The sequence below is a fragment of the Heteronotia binoei genome, chromosome 3 (assembly GCF_032191835.1).
Source record: "Heteronotia binoei isolate CCM8104 ecotype False Entrance Well chromosome 3, APGP_CSIRO_Hbin_v1, whole genome shotgun sequence".
Classification (NCBI taxonomy): Eukaryota; Metazoa; Chordata; class Lepidosauria; order Squamata; family Gekkonidae; genus Heteronotia; species Heteronotia binoei.
The window spans coordinates 108,327,342-108,345,788 of NC_083225.1; positions in this window are offsets into that span (position 1 = coordinate 108,327,342).

Genomic DNA, 18,447 nt, shown 5'->3' on the forward strand with positions numbered 1-18,447 from the left:
ATAACATCATAGGTCGTGAACAGATCGGCTTCTCCAAAGGCAAATCTGCTATGGACCATTGCTGTACTCTGGCCTTCCTTGCTGAAAAATATATGCATACCAGGACAAAAAAATTATATGCTGCCTTCATTGAACTGAAGGGTGCATTTGATTCAATAGATAGAGCCTAACTATGGATTAAGCTAGGATACCTGTGAATGGACCCTCATTTGCTGTTTCTCTTGAAGAAACTTTATTCCACTACCTTTTGCCAAGTGAAATTTTCTTCTAGCGATGACTTGACTAGTAAAATCCCAGTGTTAAAGGCGGTTAAACAAGGTTGGGTGCTGGCTCCACATCTTTTTAATTTATTTTTAACTGACCTGGCACAACTTTTGAACCCTATTAATGGTCATCCACTTAAACTAGCAGGTCGAGCAGTCCCCTTATTACTTTATGCTGATGATACTACCATCCTCTCTTGCACAAGTGTGGGCCTGCAAAGGTATTTGAATGCCTTCTATGACAACTGTAATTGTAATTCACTTTCTATATCAATTATGCCAAATCTAAAGTAGTTGTCTTTTCAGATTCCTGGTGCCCACAGAGATGGTTTATTGGCAACTCAACAATTGAGCAAACAATTTTTTTTAAATACTTGGGGATCACTTTTAATCATAAGTTAAACTGGGTTTCACATCGTAACAACACCGTCAACTTGGCTAAATGTTCGGTTGCTCAAATTAAACAATTTTTCTTTGCAAGGGGCAACCAATTAGTTCTGGCAGCAATTGAAGTGTTCAAAGCTAAAACGCTAGCCCAAATTCTCTATGGTATCCCTATATGGATCTCAGCATTTACCAGGAAAGTGGAGGGCATTCAAGTCTCATTCTTTAGACAAATTCTTGGTATGTCAAAATGTTCGTCCTACTTTGCTCTCTGCTCTGAAGTGGGTCAGTCTTTGGTGGAGACAAAAGCCTGGATTTCAGTGTTTAAATTCTGGCTCAAAATTCACTTTAGAACAGATCCTAACAGCCTTCTTGATTGTCTGAAAAGAGACTCTTATATCTCATCCTGGTCAGCAGTTGTTATGTCCAAACTTAACCAGTTGGGGAAAGAGGTTGATGATTTTTTTACATCTGATGAGTCATATATCTTCAGATGTATTAAATTGAGATTTTTGGAGTTGGAGGAAACAAAACTACGCTCAACAGACCCTTATATTTGCTCTCCAGTATCCTTAGGTCTTTATGCTTTTTGTGGCAAAATCCCTCATTATCTATCAGACTTAACCATTCCAAGTCATCGTAGGGCATTTATGTTGCCTAGACTAAATGCATTTCCCTCCAAAGTTCTACAAGGGAGATATCATCGAGTCGCTTTAGGTGACAGACTCTGTTCCATTTATCATAATCTCCATAAAGATTTATTTTGCAAGCTTTCTTTCTCCCCAGATTTGTCTATTCTGCCACCCTGTTATTATTTATTGAAGGATACTGAGTGGGAGGTTAGCAAGGCTGTGGCAAAAATTTTGGCTGACATCCTTAAATTTAAATCTGACGATGTGTGAATGCATCTGTAATCTTAGTTTCATTTTGATTTTATCTCCAATATTTAAATTTTATATTCTGTGTATTTTTATTCGCAACTGTTATGCCATTAAAGCTTTGGTATGGTATGGAATAGGGTTGCCATGGAATAGGGAACAGGGTTGCCAAGTCCAATTCAAGAAATATCTGGGAACTTTGGGAGTGGAGCCAGAAGCAAGGTTGTGACAAGCATAACTGAACTCCAAAGGGAGTTCTGGCCATCACATTTAAATGGACCATGCTCCTTTTAAATGCCCTCCCTAGGAAATAATGAACAATAGGGGCACCTTCTTTTGGGGCTCATAGAATTGGATCCCCTGGTCCAATCCTTTTGAACTTTGGAGGGTATTTTGGGGAGAGGCACTGGATGCTATTTTTCAAATTTGGTGCATCTGCCTCAAGAAACAGCCCCCCCTCGAGCCTGAGTTACCAGTGGATTAATTCTCCATTATACCATTTTTTTTATTAATTCCAACTATATTTATTGATTTCTTCCTTCTAGATACTTGCCACAGTCAGTCCTGCTTAGCTTCTTAGATCTATGAGGCCTTAACTACTTCTGCTATTTAAGAAAGAGAAGCTATCACAGAGCAGGCAGCAATTGCATAGCCCAAAAACTATACATTCTGACATTCCTGAAAAGTATCGGCAACTGATATTTCATGATTTCGGTGTGGAAAAATCCAGAGAGAATTCTGGTTTTAGGTGATAGAGATCTTATGTTTGAATTAAACAAAGATACTCTCTATGGAGATGACACCTTTGATAAAGTGCCAAATACATTTTGCCAACTGTACACATGGCATGCCAAGGTGGGTAATTCATATCCAACATGTATTTACATTTTACTACAACAAAAAGAACATGGACACCTATAATAGTATGTTTGAAATAATGAAGCTATTGATTCCAGATAAACTGTTGTGGGGGCACAATGCTCTTAATTCCTTGTTCCATTTCAGTCATTCCAGTGCGTGGTCTCCATTTGATGGACTGCAGAGGGACCTGGCTTGTCACAAACTAACATTGGCTAATGCACAGGCAGGTTGCCTAGAGGTAGAAAAGAGAAAAAATGTGAGGCACTACATTACATGGTTGCCACTGCTGTGCAACAATTTGAGCAGGTGGAAGATAAACTTAGTTGCTTAAATAGATAGGCTAATTTGCAGTGAAGAATTATATCTGAGTTGTTGTTATTGTTAAATAATTGTTGCTTTTAACTATTAGGGTCATGGTCATGGTCACTGGGTGTACCACAATGTATTAACATTAAAAAGGTCACTGGGTGTACCACAATGTATTAACATTAAAAAGTTTGACAAATTGTAAATTAATAAAGTTAAAGTATTTAATTTTATTTAAATATATAATTTTATGTAGTTTAATTTCTGCTATTATTGTTTTTCCTTCTTACTAAAGTTCATTGATAGCAAAATGGTCACTTCTTGTTCATGTGAATATGACATATTTTAATACTAAAATAACAATATAAAAATAACAAAATGGTCACTTTTGTTGCATGTTAATGACTTATTTCAATACTAAAATAATAACAAAATATTATTAAAGGTTATCTACAATTATAAACATCTAAGGTGCTTTACATGTTTTTCTATGGGGGCTTTTTTCTATGTGGGGTTCTTTCAGTATGGGCTTTTTCCCATGGGGGCTTCTTTCCATGTGGGTTTATTTCTATGTGGGCATTTTCCCATGTGGGCATGTTTCCATGGGGGCTTTTTTTCCTGTGAGCATTTATGTCCATGGGGTTTTTTCTTTGGGCTTTTTTTCTTTTGGGTTTTTTTCCTTTGGGCTATTTTCTGGTTACCATGGAAAATTACATCTTTTAGTAATAATTCTCCTGTTGGGTGGCAAATCTGACCATAGTGAGTGGTTGGGGCTTGGTGGGACTGTGGGGTATCAAACTATCAGTCAAGAGTACTTGCATGCCATTGGTTGAGTCTGTTCCTCTCTACTGCCCAAGTGCCTATTGCTAGCCAGCAAAGCTGATTCTGTCAGTAAAATGCAACCAACCTTGGTTCTGGCAGTTACTGTGGGAACACACTATTGGCCCATTGTCTTTGGTTTCCTATTGGCTAACTCCTCTGCCCTTGCCTACTGAAAGTCCAAGAATGTGGAACACACTGCCAAAAGCAGTCTTACCTCAGAGACAGCCACATCTCCAACTCTTCTCTGTGTCTTCTCTGTAAATCAGCCTCAAAAAGGGCTGCAGAGCTACTGTGGCCTCACGAAAGGCCTCCTAGCACACACAGCCTCCAAGGGCCACAGAAATAGCCAGGGAAGCCAGGCGTTGTTGGGAGTGCTTCCTTAGAACCCATGGCTGCCTCCTGGGAAGTGCTATCCAGAGGCTGTTTCTAGGCAACCCAGGCTGCTTTTATCAGGAAAGGGAGAGGCCTCAGGGGAATTTGATGCCATACAGTCCACCCCCCAAATCAGTTATTTTCTCCAGAATGGAGGGAACGGTCTGTTGTCTGGAGTCCAGATGGCAGAGATCAGCCCCTTCTTGAGGTGGTGGTGGTGGTGGTGGTGAATGCCAGTTTGGTGTAGTGGTTAAGTGTGTGGACTCTTATGTGGGAGAACTGGGTTTGATTCCCCACTCCTCCATTTGCAGCTGCTGGAATGACCTTGGGTCAGCCATAGCTATCACAGGAGTTGTCCTTGAAAGGGCAACTTCTGTGGGAGCTCTCTCAGCCCCACCCACCTCACAGGGTGTCTGTTGTGGGGGGAGAAGATATAGGAGATTGTAAGCTGCTCTGAGTCTCTGATTCAGAGATAAGGGTGAGGTATAAATTTGCAGTCTTCTTCTTCTTCACTTGTGTGGGTGGGAAGACAGCACAAGTGGGAGGGAAACTCCCCTAGAGGCCTTCAGTGATACCTTTCCAGGTTGGTGGGAAATCCCTGGAGATTCTGTGGTGAAGTTTGAGGGGGGGCATAGAAGTTAGGGCTTCAGAGTGGGGTCTGCCAGATCCAGGTTCTTGCTGTGGAACCTGACTGGGTTATCCTGGACCAGTCACAGACTTCCAGCCTGACCTGCCTCACAGGGTTGCTGTTCAGATCAAAGGGGGAGAGTAGAATGATGTAAGCTGCTTTGGAGAAAGCTTGTCCTTTTCCCATGTAGAGTCTGCAGGGAGGGTGATGGAAACCTGAAGTCAGAGGGGCAGATAAAGGGGAAAATATAGAATTGTAAACTCCAGGTTGGGAAATTCCTGGAGATTTAAGGGGTGGGACCTAGAGAGGGTGGGGTTAGAGGAGGGATGGGACCTCAGACAGGTACAATGCCATTTCTTCCGGGAAACCACTGTTGGTGATCACTCAGAATTACAACTGCTCTCCAGATAGCACAGATCAGCTCCCCCTGAGGTATGGAGTGAATGTCTTCACTTGGGTGAGTGGGAAGACAGCAAGGGGAGGGCACTCACCCAGAGCTTCCATCTAGAGCCCATTGCATTTTTCTTCACAACAGGCCTTACTCCTAGGGTATGTATAACAACCATAAGTCTGATTTAAATAAATACCAAACAGGAAGACTGATTCCATATTTAGCGCTTCTCTCCATTTTGTCTGGGGCTCCTCAAGGTGGCTCTTTTTTCCAGATCCCACATTGGCATCTCTGGAACAGCGCTACATGTTCCCTGCTTGCTCCATGTCCCACATAAACTCAACAGCCGAGAATGAGACCAGGACAAAAGCTAGTACTAAGACTTTTTAAAAATGAGTGTTAGTCTTTGCTGACTTATTTGCTTAGTGTTTATTTATACTAGTGGTTGTGGCATCACATGCACTAACAACAGGTCTTTTTGTGTGGGTGAGTGGGCAAGTGGGACTTCCACAATCTAAGAATGCACATGTGTGAAAAGTCACCCAATGAACAGGTTTGAATTGTTAATGAATGGCAATCTGATAGTCAGACAATCAGTTCCTTTGCAACTGATGAACAGCTGCTCAGACAAACTACTAGGTGTTTGAGCATCCCAACCTGCTAGTGATTAAGTCCAAAATAGACATGATAGAGATATATGTAAATATTTTAAAGCGAAATGAGTGCTATGAGCTGTTAGTGTGAGCTTATTCATATTCTGGCTTTGACTGCCCAAGAAGGACTTTTTAAACAGCTGATCTGTGCAAAGTAGTTTAAAGGGGTTTTCAGGGTCTAGCTGCCCAAGAAAGACCCTTTAAAATTCTAGTCCTCAGCTGTTTAAAGGACCTTTCTAAAATCTAAAACTACAAAAATCAGAGATGTAGCCAGCTCAAATTCTTTATAAATCTGACTTAATTTTACATAACGTAGCAAAACGAGAGTACTAGGACTCATTTCCTTTTTTTCCTGCTGAATAGGGTTTCGAATGATGCTAAACAAGGAATGCTATGGTTGAACACTCCCCTAAACTATACTAGAACGTGTGTACATAACGTATTTTACATTGTATGTAACAACTATTTGGATGCAACTCATTTACATTTCTGCACCTCTACTTGTACTCTCAATCTTTGGACTATGAATTATTATTATTTTAAAAATGTAAACATTTCACAAAGCATTGCTCTTGGGAGAGATCAACTTGTGACAAGGAAAAGATACATTTCGCAACTATTTTGAGGAGTATACTCTGGTTGGATTTCTCCTACGGAAAGGTGAAGTCAGACATCCTTGATCAGCATTATGTTGCACAGCAGAACTGGTGGCTGTGCCAGAAGACACTTGTGGCACTGAAGCATGATTTTAACTTACCCACCCATCACTACTTGCAGATGAGGAGCTGTTCTACAGAAACAGACTAATTTCTCTGGTATGCTGTTCTTCCAGTTTCTCTGGTATGGCATCCTTCCAATTTCCCACTATCTGCCCCGGGGCTGTAGCAAGGATCAGAGTTTAAGCGCAGCAAACAGAAACCGCTAAAACCCAGTTTCTGTTTGCTGTGCTTAAATGCTGATCTTTGCTGCAGCCCCGGGGCAGATAGCAGGAAATCAGAAGGGCACCCCGCTGAGAAGACAAACATGAGAGCGGCATAGGGTGAGTGCGAAATCGGTCAGACTCTGACAAAGATTTAAATCAGGGGTGGACAAACTGTGGCTTGGGAGTCACATGTGGCTCCTTCATACATATGGTGTGGCTCTTGAAGCTCCCACCACTCTGTCAGCTTGGAGAAAGCATTTGTCTCTTTAAATCACTTCTCCAACCCTAGCCAGTGAGTGGCTTGGTGAATGCAATTAAAGTTAAAGTTGCTTTCTCTCCTCTCTCCCCATCTTCCTTCCTTCCTTCCTTCCTTCCTTCCTTCCTTCCTTCCTTCCTTCCTTCCTTCCTTCCTTCCTTCCTTCCTTCCTTCCTTCCTTCCTTCCTTCCTTCCTTCCTTCCTTCCTTCCTTCCTTCCTTCCTTCCTTCCTTCCCTCCCTCCCTCCCTCCCTCCCTCCCTCCCTCCCTCCCTCCCTCCCATTCTTCCTTCTGGCTCTCAAAGATCTGACGTTCATGTCTTGAGGCTCTCGGACATCTGATCCTTATTCTCTGTGGCTCTTATGTTAAGCAAGTTTGGCCACCCCTGATTTAAATTATAAATAAATCTTATTTGGGAACAGTAAATGTTTAAATGTTGCTATTGTTACTTCTCTGAGGCCTTGGTCTAGTACACATCAGTTTATTAATATGGGTTATGAGATTCCCAAGAGAGCCTATAAATATATTTTTATGAGAAAATTATACTTTACCATGTTGGGGATGTCATGCCAGGTTGTGGCTTTGGGGGGTGGGGCTTTGCCCTGCCATCCAGAGAGCTGGTAGCAGACAGGAGCCTGTGAAATCAGGGGATCCTCTGCTCCCACCTGGGGGCTAGCAACCCCCATTTGCCCTTTTGTTGCTAAGTCACACAGTTAAAGTAGATCAGGTTTGGAATAGGTATAATTTGGTATTATTAGGAATCCTGAATAATTTGATGTCATATAAAAACATGAGCACTTAATAATAATAATAATATAATAATAACATTTTATTTATATCCCGCCATCCCTGCCGAAGCAGGCTCAGGGCGGCTAACAACATCTCAATCCATACAATAAATTATACAACAGGTTTTAAAATCACATTCACTTAAAACATTCCACTTAAAATTAACATTCCTGGTGCTACTCAATTAGGTGTAAACATTATGGCGGAATCACTTAAGGCGAATCATCAGTCGTTCAGTCAGGTAAGGGCCATCTTAAAAAGGATGGTCTTGCATGCCCTGTGGAACTGTTCAAGGCTCTGCAGGGCCCACACTTCTTCCGGGAGCTGGTTCCATAGGTGTGGAGCTGCAATGGAGCAGGCCCGTGTACGGGTATTCTTTAATTTTGCCTCCTTCGGCCCGGGGATAGTCAGCTGGTTCTTCCCAGCTGACCTCAGTGCGCTCTGGGGTTCATATGGGGAGAGACGGTCCTTCAGGCAGGTCCTCGACCATATAGGGCTTTAAAGGTGATAACCAGCACTTTGTAACGAACCTGGTATACAACTGGCAGCCAGTGCAGTCCGCGCAGCCCCGGCTGTATGTGCTCCCATTTTGGGAGCCCTATAACAGCCTAGCCTAATAACAGCCTAGCCGCCGCGTTCTGCACCAGCTGCAGCACAGAGGCAGCCCCATGTAGAGAGCATTACAGTAATCCAATCTTGAGATGACCATTGCATGGATCACTGTTGCTAGGTCCCGACACTCTAGGAAGGGAGCCAACTGCCTTGCCCGCTTCAGATGAAAAAATGCCGACTTGGCAGTGGCTGCTATCTGGGCCTCCATTGATAGTGAAGGCTCCGGTAGTACTCCCAAGCTCCTGACTCGATGCGCCGCTTTCAGCGGCACACCGTCAAAAACTGGGAGAGGAATTTCTCCTCCCAGAGCACCGCGACCCACGCAAAGGACCTCTGTCTTCGTCAGGTTCTACTTCAGCCCACTCAGCCTAAGCCAACCTGCCACAGCCTGCAGTGCCAGGTCCAGATTCCCTGGGACACAGTCAGGCCGGCCATCCATTAGCAGATAGAGCTGGGTGTCATCTGCATATTGATGGCACCCAAGCCCATACCTCCGGGCAATCTGGGCAAGGGGGTGCATGCAGATGTTAAATAACATCAGGGAGAGAACTACTCCCTGTGGCAGCCCACAATCTAGTGTGCGCCGCTGGGACAGCTCACTCCCAACTGTCACCCTTTGTTCCCGTCCCTTGAGGAAGGAGGAAAGCCATTGTAGGGCCGACCCCCTAATCCCTATGTCGGCAAGGCAGCAGGTCAGTAACTGATGGTCAACTGTATCGAACGCAACTGATTCTTCCATCCTTGACCCCTGCCAGTCCCTATGTCGGCAAGGCAGCAGGTCAGTAACTGATGGTCAACTGTATCGAACGCAGCCGACAGATCTAACAGCATCAGCACTGCCATGCCACCTCGATCCAGATGCCGCTGGAGGTCATCTACCAAGGCGACCAGCACTGTCTCCGTCCCATGACCCGGGCGAAAGCCGGACTGGCAGGGGTCAAGGATGGAAGAATCATCCAGGAAGCCCTGCAACTGCAATGCCACTGCCCTCTCTATAATTTTACCTAAAAATGGTAAATTAGAGACTGGTCGGTAATTTGCCAATTTGGCCGGGTCTGCTGTACTCTTTTTCAGGAGGGGACAGACCATAGCCTCTTTCAAGGGTGCTGGAAAACGCCCCTCCGAGAGGGATCTATTTATGATGTCCCATAAAAAACATCTAAGCTCCCTCTGGCAAGATTTAATCAGCCAGGAGGGGCAAGGGTCAAATCACAAGTTGTTGGGCGTGCAGTCAAGAGAATTCCGTCAACTTTCTCCAGGCTGAGTGTGTCAAAGTGATCCAGAACTAAATCAGAGGACAGGCATGGAGCCTCAAGTTCATGTACTGTATCCAATGTGATAGGTAAGTCCTGGTGGAGTGACGTGATCTTATCTGCAAAATTTTTTGCAAAAGCCTCACAGCCTATCTCTAATTCTCTCACGTTTGGTCTGCCTTGAGGCAGAGTAGTAAAGTTTCCAATTATTCTAAATAGTTGTGCCAGGCGCGAATTTACAGACGCAATCCTAGCCGCAAAGTAATCTTTCTTTGCGGCCTTGACTGCCATCTCATAAGACTTCATAAACGTTCTATAGGATGTTCTCATCGCTTTGTCACGAGTATGCCACCGCTGCCGCTCTAGCCGTCTGAGCCCTTGTTTCAGCTGTTGTAGCTCCGAGGTGTACCATGGAGCCAGCCTCACACGAGGGCGCAGAGGGCATCAAGGTGTGATCTCATTGATAGCCCTGGATAGCCGGTTTTGCCAGGTCTCAACCAGGTCATCAAGGGAATTGCTAGGGGGCCAGGGATCCTGCATAGCCATTTGGAACTATTCCAGGTCCATCAGGCTCCGTGGGCGAGCCAAAATAGGCTCTCCGCCCATACAGGGTTGAGGCAGCATCTCCATATGGGCCTTGAGGGCTAGGTGATCTGGGACAGTGATGACACTTCTGCTGCCCCTTGGGACTTTCATTCCACGCTGGGATGAAATGGGCTGCCATTCCAATTCCAGAGTAGTTTATCTGGGTCCAGAGAGCTTAACAAGAACTCCATTCCACATTTTCTTCGATGGTCTTTTAGTGCTGTAATGTATTTCAATGGAGCCATGCAAGTCAATTGGTATTCCTAACTCCCATGATTTTCAGTAGGCTTTCCAGCCTCTCCCATTGTTTCCAATGGGCAATCCTGTCATTCCTTTTAGCACATCCCTGCGTTGGACTGTGGGCAGGGGGACAGCATGTAGAACTTGCTGCCATAAGGATCTGGTGATGGCTGCTCACTTATAGGGGAACAAATGGTCATGGAGATCAAGTCCCTTAAGGACTGTTAGCTGTGATAGCTAAATGGACTTTCCATAGTCAGGAGCAGCCTATCTCAGAATGTTGGTGGCTGGGAGAACAAGCCATTAGAAGGTCTTAGAAGGAGCATCTTAGAGGGATCCAGCTGGCTGCTGTTGTAAACAGGATGGTCGGATAGATGGATTCTGGGGCCTGATCCTGCCTAGCTGTCTTTATGGGTGGGAACAGAAGAAAGGAAGAAAAGTAATGGATCTGGGGAGAATGGATAGAATATATAAGGAAAGAGAGATCAGAAAGTGGGAGGTGATTCAAGTGTTGTTTGGGAAGAAAGGGGGAGAGATGGATTGTAGGGAAAAACTGGTCCCCCAGGGAGAGGAAAAAGCAGATACCAGAAGGAGAGAATAATGTCTGGAGGAGGGTGGGTGATCTATCAGCAAGGTAAGTGATGGGTAATTAGATAAAGAGAATGGATATGTGGAAAGTGATGAATGGATCACTGATAACACAGATGAAAGGGAACTGTTATATCTTGAAACGTAAGCTAATGGACCGCATGGCGATTGCTACAGAGGTGACCAGGGGAAACCCACTGGTCCCCAAATGTAGCTCGCTAGATGCCCCGCCCATCAAGATCTGTGGTGGGAAGTTTAACTGGCCAGGATTGGGCTGGTCAGACTGGGGGCAGTTCCAGTTAATGTATATAAGCGGGACCCAGCCCGCGTGTTCTCCCTCTTGTAATGTACCACCGAATAAAGCATATTGCCTTCAAACCGTCTCGACACTCAGTACATTACAGTGGCGACGAAGCTGGGATCCTAGCCAGGTAACTCACGAAGAGGGACTTCGCGGAGCTGGCCGGAGACAAAGAAGGCACACCGTCCAGGGAGATGGAAGCACCTGCCGCCGCAGTCACCATGGCTAACCCGGGCGGAACGACGGATCATCTTGAAGAGTTCAACCCTGCTAAACCGGAGAGGTGGGAGATCTACATGGAGCGGGTCGATTGCTACCATCGGGCAAACATGATAACGGATGACAGCCATAAGAGAACGTGCTTCTGAGCATCTGCGAGGAGGCCACATTCGAGATCGCCAAGGGTCTCTTGGCTCCCGCGAGGATCACGGAGAAGATGTACGAGGAGATAGTCCGACTCCTTACTGGGCACTTCTTGCCCCAACCCTCAATCGTCGCCCGCCGATTCCTCTTCCACAAGAGGGACCAAGAGGCAGGAGAGACAGCAGCCGAATATCTGGCCACTCTCCGCCAAATTGCAGGAAACTGTAGCTTCGAAGGACCATTTCGCCTGGGGCCTGAGGGACGAAAGACTACAGCAAAAGCTCTTCGCAAAGGAAGAGCTCACCCTCCAGGGCACCTTCAACAAGGCCACCGCGTTCGAGAGAGCCACTAAAGCTTTCCACAACCCACGGGCAGAAGCCGTCCACCAGGAGGAGATGGCACAGAGCCATCCAGAGGAGGAGGAGATACACCAGCTACGCCGCCAACCAGGGATGGGACCGAGAGTGACCCAGCAGCCACGAGCGACCAAAAAACCAGCCACCACCAAGTGCGACAGCTGCGGTGACCCACACGAGCATCGGGACTGCCCCTATTGCAACGTGGACTGCAGGAAAATGGGCCACATCGTGCGAGCTTGCCGAGCCAAGGCCACCCGCAGATGCCAGTCCACCAACCAAGACTCAACCGAGGACTACTCAACCGCCTCGACTAGCCTGCAGGTAATGAACTTGCCCAGCAATACCCCTGACAAGGTCAAAGTATCGATCAGGATCGAGGGAAGCCACTGCCTGATGGAACTAGACTCGGGCTCCTCCATCTCCATAATTTCGGAGGAGTCCCTAAGAAAACTGTGCCCACGTGGCCGGCCCAGGCTGCAACCAGCCGGTTTCATACTACGGGACTTCCAAAAGAACCCCGTACAGATTCTGGGATGGGCCACGGTGAGGGTGGAGTTTAAAAGTTTCAGAAGGAAACTTGATATACTTGTGGTCAAATGCCAGCTCACCACACTGCTGGGTCTGGCCTGGTTTCGACCGCTGGGAATTCAGATCGTGGGGGTGCAGCAGCTGGGGATGCAAGGGTTTGAGCACATGTGCTGGGAATTCCCAGAGGTGTTTGATGGGGCCCTAGGATGCTACAAGGTCCCTCCCATATCCTTACCCCTAGACCCACATGTGCGACCAATACAGCTGAAGGCCAGGTGGGTCCCGTTCGCTCTGAAGCCCAAGACTGAAGCAGAGCTGGACCGCCTCACAGCCCAGGGAGTGCTGGAACCGGTTTCCTATGCCACATGGGAAAACCTGATAGTTACTCCGGTGAAGCCTAATGGGGACGTGCGCATATGCGCCGATTACAAGTGCACCATAAACAAGGCACTACAAGATAACCCCTATCCCATCCCTGTAGTCAGTCACATCTTGGCAGCACTAGCGGGGTCAAAATTTTGGGGGAAGCTGGACTTGGCCCAGGCGTACTAGCAGCTCCCAGTGGACACCGAGATGGTGGAAGCCCAGACCATAGTGACCCACAGGGGAGCTTTTAGGGTGCGGCAGTTGCAATTTGGGGTGAGTGTGGCTCCGGGGGTCTTTCAGAGCCTGATGGATTCTCTCCTCAAAGGGATCCCCAAGGTGCAACCATTTTTCGACGATGTTCTGATCACCGCACCAGATGTGGAGGAGTTCAGCAACCGTCTGCGAGAGGTACTCAGCAGATTCCAGGTGGCCAGACTGAAAGTCAAGCGGGAAAAGTGTTCCCTAGGGGTGCTGAGGGTGGAGTTCTTGGGGTTTGCAGTGGACGCTGCAGGGATCCACCCGACGGCCGACAAAACCAAGGCCATAGTGGATGCCCCGGCCCCCACATGCAAGCCGGAGCTACAAAGTTTCTTGGGGTTATTAATTTTTTTAAATTCATTTTTGCCCCCAAAGCGGTCATAGCAGAACCCCTCCACAGGCTCTTAGATAAAAATGCCCCGTGGGTCTGGGGAAAGAAGCAGGCAGCCGCTTTTCAGGCGGTCAAGGGGCTCCTCGTATCCAATAACGTGCTCCACCATTTTGATGAAGCCCTGCTGGTAATCTTAGTCTGTGATGCGTCACTGTACGAGGTGGGCGCCGTCTTGGGTCACCAACTCCTGGACAGGAGGGAGGTCCCGATAGCCTACTACTCCAGGACCCTGACCCCTGCAGAGCGCAACTATGCCCAGATTGATAAGGAGGTCTTGGCAATCGTGGTGGGGGTGCATAAATTTAATGACTACCTGTACGGTAGACGTTTTACGAGCGCCACAAGCCGCTCCTGGGACTCCTCGCCCCAGACCATCAGACGCCATAGATTCTGTCGCAGTATGTCCTGCGGTGGAATCAGTTCCTAAACTCTTATTTGTGTGCCCTGGTCCACTGCCCGGGCAAGGCGATGGGTCATGCGGACACCCTCAGTCGCCTGCTGCTGCCCTCCATGGACCAGCCCACCATGTGATGCTCATTGAAATGCTACCGGAGAGACCCCTCCATGCCGCTGAGATAGCGAAGGCCACTGGGCGGGACAATATACTCGCGCGGGTTCTCGACTGGGTGGGGAGGGGATGGCCCGAGGGAAAACAGGCCGCATAATTCATGCAGGGAAGAACTGTCCACACACAAGGGGTGTCTTCTCTAAGGAAGCAGGGTGGTGGTTCCCCCCCATTGCGGAAACAATTGCTGGAGGCCCTACACAAAACTCATCCAGGGATTGTACGGATGAAAGCCCTAGCACGTAGTTATGTATGGTGGCCGGGGATGGACAAAGAGATCAAGGGGTGGGTTCGAGGGTGCCAAGCCTGCCAGGAGTCCAGGCCCGAACCGCCCAGTGCCCTGGTCCACTGCTGGGAAGCTCATAAGAGGCCATGGTCTAGGATACACATTGACTTTGCGGGTCCATTTCAGGGCCAAACATTCTTCATTCTGGTGGACGCTTACACCAAGTGGTTAGAAGTTATTCCCGTAGCCTCCACCTCAATGGCGGTGGTCCGATCGTTGCGCAGGGTCCTTTGCTCACACAGAATTGCCGACACCATCATCTCGGATAATGGGACTGCGTTCACCTCCCGGGAATTCTGAGAGTTCTTGCAGAGATATCTAATACAACATATACGGTCCGCCCCCTTCCATCCGGCCACCAATGGCCAAGCGGAGCGGATGGTACGCACCACAAAAGAGGCCCCGGGATGCATAGTACAGGGGGACTGGGACCACCACCTTGCCGCCTTTTTATTTGACAATAGAATCACCCCCAACCCAGTCACCGGGGTGAGCCCAGCTGAGTTGTTAATGGGGAGGAAGCTGATTACAAGGTTAGACCGGTTGCATCTCGACCTCCGCAGTTCTCCCGAGATCAGGGAAGCGGCTAGGGGGTTCTTTCCGTGGGATCCGGTGTATGCAAGAAACTATGCAAGCGGCCCCGAGTGGGTAGCAGGCCGGGTGCTGCGCGTGACTGGGTCCCCCCACTACGATGTCTCAATGGAGGGGGGCCAAATCCTGCGGAGGCATATAGATCAGATGTGCTGCCACATCTTGCTGGAAGAGCCAGCTGTTGTTAGGAACAAGGAAGAACCAACAGCCGCACCCACTCTGAGAGCTACCCTGCCCATACCAACCACTCCAACTGATCGGGTGGAAGAGCAGCACTGGGGTGGGAGTGACCCCCCAGGAGTAGAGGCACCAAAAGGGCAACAGGGGGCTGACAGCCCTAGGCCGGCGTTACCCCCACACGGGGAAACCACCGCCCTGTCCGCCGCAGCAGCTGCAGCCCCGGTGGCCGCTCCTACTCCACAAGTAACTCCAAGGAGGTCGACCAGGGAATGCAAGGCCCCCGCTTACCTACAAGACTATGTGTCCTGAACTAGGGGGGGAGGAGTGTTATGTCTTGAAACGTAAGCTAATGGACCGCATGACGATCGCTACAGAGGTGACCAGGTGCAACCCACTAGTCCCCGGATGTAGCTCGTTAGATGCCCCGCCCATCAAGATCGGTGGCGGGAAGTTTAACTGGCCAGGATTGGACTGGTCAGACTGGGGGCAGTTCCGGGGAGTGTATATAAGCGGGACCCAGCCCGCGTGTTCTCCCTCTTGTAATGTACCACCGAATAAAGCATGTTGCCTTCAAACCGTCTCGACACTGAGTACATTACAGGAACAGAGGAGTATGGAGTCAGAATGTGCAGGGAAAGGATTTGATCAGCCTCTTGACCCTCAGAGCTTTCTTCTGTGAAGCCTAGTACCATCCCTCTTCCTTTTTTAGTATCACAACAGGGATTATTTTTTTATCCTGCCCCTCTCCTTCAAGAAGGTCCTGCATTCCCCTTTTACATTTTATCCTCACAACAACCCTGTGAGATAGGTTTAGCTCAGACAGATAATTACTAGCCCAAGGTCAGCCAAAGGCATTTCTTTATTCTGTAAGAATGATGTGACATGCACTTCATTGTGAAACCACCTGTTCTGTGATTTTCAACAGAAGAATGATTCAGGCATGAAATAAACATGGGTTTTGACAGAATACTAACAGAATTGCATACAAGAATTGAAAACACGAGGGTTCTGGGTTTCGGAGACGCGGCGTTGACAGTGGCTCAGACTGTTGCGTCCTGAGCCGCCCTTAAATCAGCACTTCGAAGGGGTCGCCCACGAAGGGCGATCCGATTCTGGGGGTCAGGAAGGCTTTCAGAAGGTGTGAGGATTGAGCGGTAGATCGGGCAGACCAGCAAAGGTGGCTACTCCCACGATCCTGCTTTTCTCTGCCTCTCTGTGCCGATCGGCATTTTTAAATGGCACAAGAGTCAGCCACCTGTTTCTTCTTCTACTTTCTCCCACTCTACATTCCGGATTTTCAGGTGTTATAAAGGACAGAAACTTCTTATTGATGTAAGTGTGTTTTTTTAACATTACATTTATACTACTTAGGACTGGTATTGGCAGGGAAAAAGAAAATCAGGAGCAGATTTTAAGTAAAGCAAGAGACTGGGGGGGGGGGAGGGGGAACCCTGCCTATTTCTTTTGCAAGGCTTGAAAAAGTTTGCACAACCTGATATATGAAGAGTGCCTGCATGTAAGATATCTCATCAATTTATAATGGATGTTTGAACTTGAATGGTTTCCTTTAAATACCTGTGGGCGAGGAAAGTTCTTGGTTTCTGGGGAAAAGATCTATGCTGACAGATCTGAGAGCTGGATGATTTAGATGTGCTTTGAAGAATTAGTGCAAGTGTTTTGATGCAATTTAGAAGCATGTAAAGAAATATCAAAAACTGTTGGGGATCTTATACTGACTATAAGATAAAACAAGATCTCTGGTGACAACAAGAGTACTTTGAAAAAAAATTGTTTTGTTCTTTTAAAACAATAATTGGTTATGTGATCTTTTCTGTGGATACAAACCATCTTATTTGGTATTTTATCCTTTTCTTTTTTTTTTCTTTTTTGGTACTTTGTATACCTGTGGCTGGATTATTTTTTGGATATAGTTGCAAAGATTTTTTGTTTGGGTTTTTATTTTTTGGGCACCTGTGTGCTTTTATTGTTGGATTTATGGGCTTTTCTTCTTTTTTACCTTTGGATTACCTTTTGGGCATTTGTTTGGATTACAAATAGGGCACTCAGCCCCGGATTACAGTTTTAGGATTTTTTTATCTGGTTTATAGAATTTTTATTGGATATATCCATTTTGCTTTTGTCTTTTTTCCCCTGGGTGCTGGTGCATCTCTGATGTGGTTTGGTTTATTATAATTCAATTTGGATCCCACCCTTGGATTACAAATAGGGTATTCAGCCCTTGGATTACAGATTTATGTCTTGCATCTTTTTATACATGAATCCTAGTTGAAAGATTGGTTGGTGTCTTGGATTGCAATTGAACAAATCTAGCTTCTTACAGTAGGCAAAGGCTACATATGCAGAGAGCTGAACTAAGCGGAATTGTTTTTCTGAACTGAAAAGAGGCTTTTTTAGTATTGTTTTGACTGGCACAAACTGTGGATAGAGACCAGAAAATAGTTTTCATTTGTGAGCTGTCTGATAGCAAGCATACTCTAGGACAGTTTACTTTATCTGACATAAACAAGATCAAAGAGTTCCAAAACAAAAGTGGAAGAAGTGGTATTGGTTTTTTCTGTTGGTGTGTTCTACTTTCAACAAAAATGAGTGGACCTAAGGACTCTGTAAGAAAAAAAAGACAACAAAAAAGGAAAACAAATATTTCCTTCACCTAATCCACCAGCTGAGCCAGGTAAATTTACACCTACACAAGGAGACATGAAAGAAATGCCAGCTGCTTTAATGACTGCTATAATACAGCTAACTAGCAAAGTAGACAGCATAGGTGAGCAGATGACAGAGATTAAAAAAGAGCTTATAGAAATTACCAGACAGACAATTGAGACTAATAAGGCCTTAAAAACATTGGAGGGCCAAGTAACACAGAATACCCAGAAGGCAGAGTAAATGGAAAAAGTACAGAGTATACAAGACTCTAGACTTTTACAACTGGAAGTAGACAGAGCTGCTTATATTTTGAGGTTCCAAAACATACCAGAGGAAAAAAATGAAGATCTACAGAAAATTTTAAGTGAGGCTTTGGTTGAAATTTTACAGGTGACTCCTGAGAGGATGGAAGAGGAATTTGATCAAGTTAGACGGGTACCCTCGAGCTACACAAGGCAAAATAAACTGCCCAGCAAAGTACATTTGAAATTCACAAGAAAGAGGATTAAAGATGAATTTATTTATTTATTTATATATTCGATTTATATCCTGCCCTCCCCACCGAGGCGGGCTCAGGGTGGCTTACAACATAAAATCTAAAACAATAAGATTAATAAATATTAAAATGCATATACAATAATTTACAATAGTTTAAACAGTAAAACAAGAACAGACAATCTGACAATTCGGTGCTATTCTCACAGCCTTCCTTCACAGTTTTTAAATACCAGTTAGTTTTATGCCAACCAGCAGAGGACCATCTTACAGGCCTTGCGGAACTGCCAAAGGC